We start from the raw sequence: 6,183 nt of genomic DNA, 5'->3' as shown, positions 1-6,183 counted from the left end.
AGCACCACTGCACTCAAGCCTAGGTAACTGAGTGAGACTTCATCTCCAAAAATTAAAAAAAAAATACTTTGGCTAGTCCAGCTTTGTTGGTGTCCTGAGTGTCCATGTAGTGTGAGTGGTGGGGACCAGCTGCAGGGGGACAGGGAGAAGAGGGCAGGAGGCCAAGAAGTCCGTATAGCAGATGGTCTGCCTGGGACTGAGGTGGTCCTTGGGCTTAGGGTAAATCCCTCAAGGAGAGACTACAGGACTGTTCATTTCTTATTGCCCCAGAGAGTAAATAATGTATTACCATTTACTGGTGGAAAGCAATCCCTAGGACTCCTAAGGATACAGCTAAGAACACAGCACAAAACCTTTATCTTGTTTCCATCAGCATAACCTGCTTGGAACATGAAATAAAACTTCTCCCTGGCACCTTATCACTAATAGGATCGGTCATTTCGGCAGGGTGTGGAAAGCTGCCGTGCTCACGATCAGCATGCCTGGGAAGATGCTGTTGCTGGGCTGCGGCTCAGGTAGCTACGGAATCTGTCTGCAGCGGAGAAGCTTTCCTATTCAGGAGGGAAAAAATCTTCTGAGGCGTTTCCTTCCCTCTGAGGCAGGCATTTTCTCAGCCTGCCCCATTGTGCGGAGGTCATGAAGGGAGTGGCATCCCCCAAGCTGGGCCCTCTTTGCCCCCTACCTACAGCCTCAGGTAGGGGCTGTGGCTCTAGCTGCAAATCCCTGACTTGGGAAGGAGGCACAGGCAGAGTCATTTATTTCAAGGCTCCATCGAGCTTTCACCTCCTTCCTCTGGAAGCTTCTCCCATCATATGTAGCACATATCTCATATGAAATGTGGATTTTTTTTTCTTTCTGTAAACAAACTGAAGATGTTTAATTGAAATTTTGCTTTTGAAATAATTTGGTCACAAATCACATATGTTAGCCTGGGCCAGTGTTTCTCAGGCACCCTCAGGAATTCCTCAAGGTGATGAAAGCAAATCTAGAAATGGTTTTCAAACAAAAGGACATGTTCTACATATTCTATATGTCACCACTCACGAAGCCAACTTGTTGTACTGTTTATTGTTTGTTTGTTTATTTTTGAGACAGAGTCTTGTTCTGTGGCCCGGGGTGGAGTACAGTGGTGTGATCTCAGCTCACTGCAATCTCCACCTCCCAGGTTCAAGTGAGTCTCCTGCCTCAGCCTCCCAAGTAGCTGGGATTACAGACATGTACCACCATGCCAAGCTAATTTTTTGTATTTAGTAGAGATGAGTTTTCACCATGTTGGCCAGGCTGGTCTTGAACTCCTGACCTGAAGAGATCCACCTGCCTCGGCCTCCCAAAGTGCTGGGATTGTAGGTGTGAGCCACCGCGCCCAACCTTGTTGTACTCTTTTATAATCTTTAATTAAACATTTTACTAAATGTGATTTTGCCGTTTGCTCTTCATATTTTGGAACCAGTTGTTCTTTTTTCAGGCCCTACATATTTTGTGGGCCCTCAGTACTTCCTCTATCACGCTTGGTAAGTAAAAAAATCTTTAATACCTAAGGAAGAAGCCCGGAGGCCTTCCTGTCTGTCTTCTGCTACTTGTTAACTGTGTGGCTTTGGGCAAGGCCTTGGTCCTTTGGGGCCTTGCTTCCCTCAGTGGGACAGTGAGGAGTGGGATGCAGTAGACACTGTATCCTCCATTGGAAGGTGTTCCTTTTCGGAATAGGCTGAATGGCAGGTGAAGCCAAATCCAGGTAAGTCTACACCTTTGACATCTAGTTGATGGAGTCAGATCCCCCGCTACTTGGGAAGTGAAGGGTTAACCAGGCCGGAGTCTGAAGCCAGGAGCTGGGGCCTGCCGGGACCTTCCCGCCGTTGCTGAGCAACAGGTGTCTCTTCTGTGAAGTGATTCAGATGGGAGTGGGGTTTGTGAGTGGGCTCCAGCCACACACTACTTCCTGCCTGTGACGTTGGCTCCTCCATCTGCCTGTTTCCTGGAGTGCAGCCTGAGTCACAGCTTGGAACTTCTCCTACCTTCTTCGGGTGGAGGGAGCTCCCCAGTCTTGGGGTGTGCACCTCAGGCAGTGACCCACTGCTCGCCCCCCAGTGCTGGGACTGAATGGGAAGGTAAGTCACTAAGTGCTGCAAACTGTGCAGGGGCTGTCAGAGCTGGAGCTTCCCTCCAAACCTCCCAGGGTCCTGAGGGTTTACAAGGTACAGTCCCCACTGCTTCGCCCTTCATCGCAGAGTTCATCGTAGAGCCCAGTCTCCAACACACACCACTTGTTCCAACCTCTCTGTGCTCCAGCAATGCAGGACTTCCCAACCCAGTCTCCAAACATCTGCTTTCCTGTTCTATGCTTTTGTGGACACCATTTTCTCTTGCTTTGTTCTTCTGGAAATGGCTTTTGGGAATGCTTCCTCCTCCAGCAGCCTCCTCCTCTCTCTCTGTGCTCAGCCCTGGGTCCCAGCCTCATCGCCTGCCTTGCTATCAACCTTGGGGCAGCCCCGCTATATCTGCCTTGGACTGGCTCTCTAGTAACCCTCTGGGCAGCAGACAGTTGGGCGTGGCAGCTGCTGCTGCTCTTTGCCAAACCCATTTTCCTCTTCTTCCTGGCCACACAGCTAGACTACATGCCTCAGCCTCCCTTGAAGTTGGAGTGACTTTATGATGGTTTGTTCTAACCACTGTAATGTGAGCAGAAGTTATGTGTGCACTTTCAAGGCTAAGATGTTCTCCTTCCCTTAAAAAAATCAGTGTTATTAACATGCAATTTATACAATGAAAAGCACCCTTTTAAAATGTACAACTTGTACATCCCCAATACCAGCTTGATGTCTACCACCACTACTAGCACAATCAACGTACTGAACATTTCCATGACCACAAAGGGCTTTCACCTGCTCCTTGTAGTAAATTCCTCCCACCCACAGATGGTTGCCTGATCCACTGTGTTATCACAGATTAGATTTGCACATTCAAGGATTTCCTGTACATAAAATCATACAACATGAAGTCGTCTGGGCTGGCTACTTTTGCTTCACAGTGTTTTAAAATTCATTTATGATGTTGTATGTATCCCGTGGTTTTTCCTTTTTGGGCTGACTAGTCTTCCATTGTATGAATATACTACAGTTTGTTTATCTGCTCACCCGGTGATAGACATTGGTTGGTCTGCGGTTTTTGGCTCCTATGCAGAAAAGCTATGTACACGTCTATCCAGTCTTTGTATAAACCTCTACTTTCCATTTGCTTGGTTATATACCCAGAGGTAGAACTGCTGAGTCATAAAAGTGCATATTTAACTACAAGAAAGTACCAAACCACTGTCCACAGTGGTTGTACCATCCTACATTCAGCAATATTTAAGAGCTCCCGTTATCCCACACCCTTACCAACACTTGATCATGTCAGTCCCTTTAATTTTAGTGAGTCTGGTAAGTATATCATGACATCTCTTTGTGGTTTTATTTATTTATGACTGAGTCTTGCTCTATCGCCCAGGCTCAAGAGCAGTGGCGTGATCTCGGCTCACTGCAACCTCTGCCTCCCAGGTTCAAGGGATTCTCCTGCCTCAGCCTCCCAAGTAACTGGGATGACAGGCTTGAGCCTCCGCACCTGACCTCTTTGTAGTTTTAATTTGCATTTCCTTGATGACTCATGATGTCAAGCATCCTTTTTTGCACAACTCCTTTTGTGAATGTCTTAAAATCTTTTGCCAAACTCCACAGCTTCTGCACGGCAAAAGAAACAGTCATTAGAGTGAATCGGCAACCAATAGAATGGGAAAAAATTTTTGCAGTCTACCCATCTGACAAAGGGCTGATATCCAGAATTTACAAAGAACTCAAACAGATTTATAGGAAAAAAAACAAACAAGCCCATTCAAAAATGGGCAAGGGATATGAACAGACACTTTACAAAAGAAGACATACATGAGGCCAACAAACATATGAAAAAATGCTCATAATCACTGGTCATTAGAGAGATGCAAATCAAAACTACAATGAGGTACCATCTCACGCCAGTTAGAATGGCGATCATTAAAAAATCCGGAGACAACAGATGCTGGAGAGGATGTGGAGAAATAGGAACACTTTTACACTGTTGGTGGGAGTGTAAACTAGTTCAACCATTGTGGAAGACAGTGTGGTGATTCCTCAAGGCCTTAGAAATAGAAATTCCAATTGATCCAGCAATCCCATTACTGGGTATATATCCAAAGGACTATAAATTGTTCTACTATAAGGACACATGCACACAAATGTTCATTGCAGCACTGTTTACAATAGCCAAGACCTGGAACCAACCCAAATGCCCGTCGATGATAGACTGGATTGGGAAAATGTGGCACATATACACCATGGAATATTATGCAGCAATCAAAAATGATGAGTTCGTGTCTTTTGTAGGGACATGGATGAATCTGGAGAACATCATTCTCAGCAAACTGACACAAGAACAGAAAATGAAATACCACATATTCTCACTCATAGGTGGGTGATGAAAAATGAGAACACATGGACACAGGGAAAGGGAGTACCAAACACTGGGGTCTATTGGGGGGAAGAGGGGAGGGACAGTGGCGGGGGGAGCTGGGGAGGGATAGCCTGGAGAGAAATGCCAAATGTGGGTGAAGGGGAGGAAGGCAGCAAAACACATTGCCATGTGTGTACCTACGCAAATGTCTTGCATGTTCTGCGCATGTACCCCAAAACCTAAAATGCAATTAAAAAAAAATCTTTTGCCACTAAATTTTGCGGGGGGAGTCTTACTGAATTCTAGAGGTTTTTACATACTGTGGATGCAAGTCTTTTGTTTGATATGTGAATTACAAAAATATTTTCTTTGTGGTTTGGCTTTGCATTTTGTTAATGATTTTTTTTGAAAAGGAGAAATGTTTCATTTTGATGCAGTCCAATTAATTTGCTTGTTAATGTTTTTCTTCGATGGTTTGTTCTTGTTGTGTCCTGTTATAAGACATCTTTGTCTGCCCTAAGGTTTCTGGGCTGAAACTTTAAAAAAAGCAGCTAAGTCCCTCCTGCCTCCTTTTTTTTTCTCTCTCATTGAAAGCAGATGACAACAAGGCCCTCAGAATAGAGAAGCCAGAAAATAAAAGGAGGCTGAGACTGAAAATACCACACAAAGGAGGACCCCCTTCTCTGAACTAGATATTTGAGGTAGGAATGAACTTCTGTTGTTTGAGCCATTAACATATTGTGCGTCTATCTGTGATGGTAGCTTAGCCTGCCCTGGAACTTACTATTTCTCTAGGTGTGCAGATACTGTGGCCAGGAGCCCCCACTGAGGTTACCGCCACTGATTGAAGGGCTGCCACCAATCCTCACTCCTTCCGGTTCCTGTACCTAAGCTTTCTCACTTTCCTCCTCTGAACAAGCCATGCAGTGAACTCGAAGGCAGGTGTGTGCATATCTTTATTGAAGTGTTAAGGTGTTAGTATCTAAATGGCACTGGGCTGGGGCTGGGGGGATCAGTCCTGTGATTCTCTTGCTCTCTTGTCAACCAAAGTGGAGAGGGTGAAGCCTCCAGTCAACCCAGTATTCTCCTTTTTCTTTTTGTTTTGAGACAGGGTCTTGCTCTGTTGTCCAGGCTGGAGTGCAGTGGCGTGATCTCAGCTCACTGCAACCTCCGCCTCCCAGGTTTAAGACATTCTCCCACCTCAGCCTCCCAAATAGCTGGGACTACAGGTATGTGCCACCATGCCTGGCTAATTTTTGTATTTTTTAGTAGACATGGGTTTCACCATTTGGCCAGGCTGGTCTCAAACTCCTGACCTTAAGTGATCTGCCCACCTTGGCCTTCCCAAGTGCTGGGATTACAGGCTTGAGTCACTGCACCCGGCCAGTATTCTCCTCCTTCTCACTGTCCATTCCCCTGTTATCATCAATTCTGCCTGTAAGTCTAAGTGGCCCCTTGTTGGTTTTCAGCTCTGGGGACTGTTCTAATTCTGCCTCTGTGTTATTACCCTGTTTCTTAGATGAGGGTGAGTCTTACCTCACCAACTGTCCACCGGTCACTTTGTTATTATAATACATATTTTTTTTAATCAGGTCTATCACTGATCTCTTCCTTTCTCTGTCTCTCTCTCTCTCTCTTTTTTTTTTTTTTTTTTAAGATGGAGTCTCGCTCTGTCGCCTAGGCTGGAGTGCATTGGTGTGATCTCAGCTCATGGCAACCTCCGCC

At 45.7% G+C, this 6,183-nt stretch overlaps 1 long non-coding RNA gene across 1 annotated transcript; it reads left to right on the top strand.

Moving 5' to 3' along the window:
• The first annotated feature begins 1,986 nt into the window (after positions 1–1,986).
• On the top strand, positions 1,987–5,380 carry LOC144582836 (uncharacterized). The gene is made up of 3 exons (XR_013536283.1): positions 1,987–2,105; positions 4,392–4,475; positions 5,056–5,380. It is a non-coding gene; the product is annotated as an uncharacterized LOC144582836 (long non-coding RNA).
• The last annotated feature ends 803 nt before the right edge of the window (positions 5,381–6,183 follow it).

The sequence above is a fragment of the Callithrix jacchus genome, chromosome 5 (assembly GCF_049354715.1).
Source record: "Callithrix jacchus isolate 240 chromosome 5, calJac240_pri, whole genome shotgun sequence".
In the NCBI taxonomy this organism is placed as follows: Eukaryota; Metazoa; Chordata; class Mammalia; order Primates; family Cebidae; genus Callithrix; species Callithrix jacchus.
This window is presented reverse-complemented; position numbering and strand designations above follow the sequence as displayed.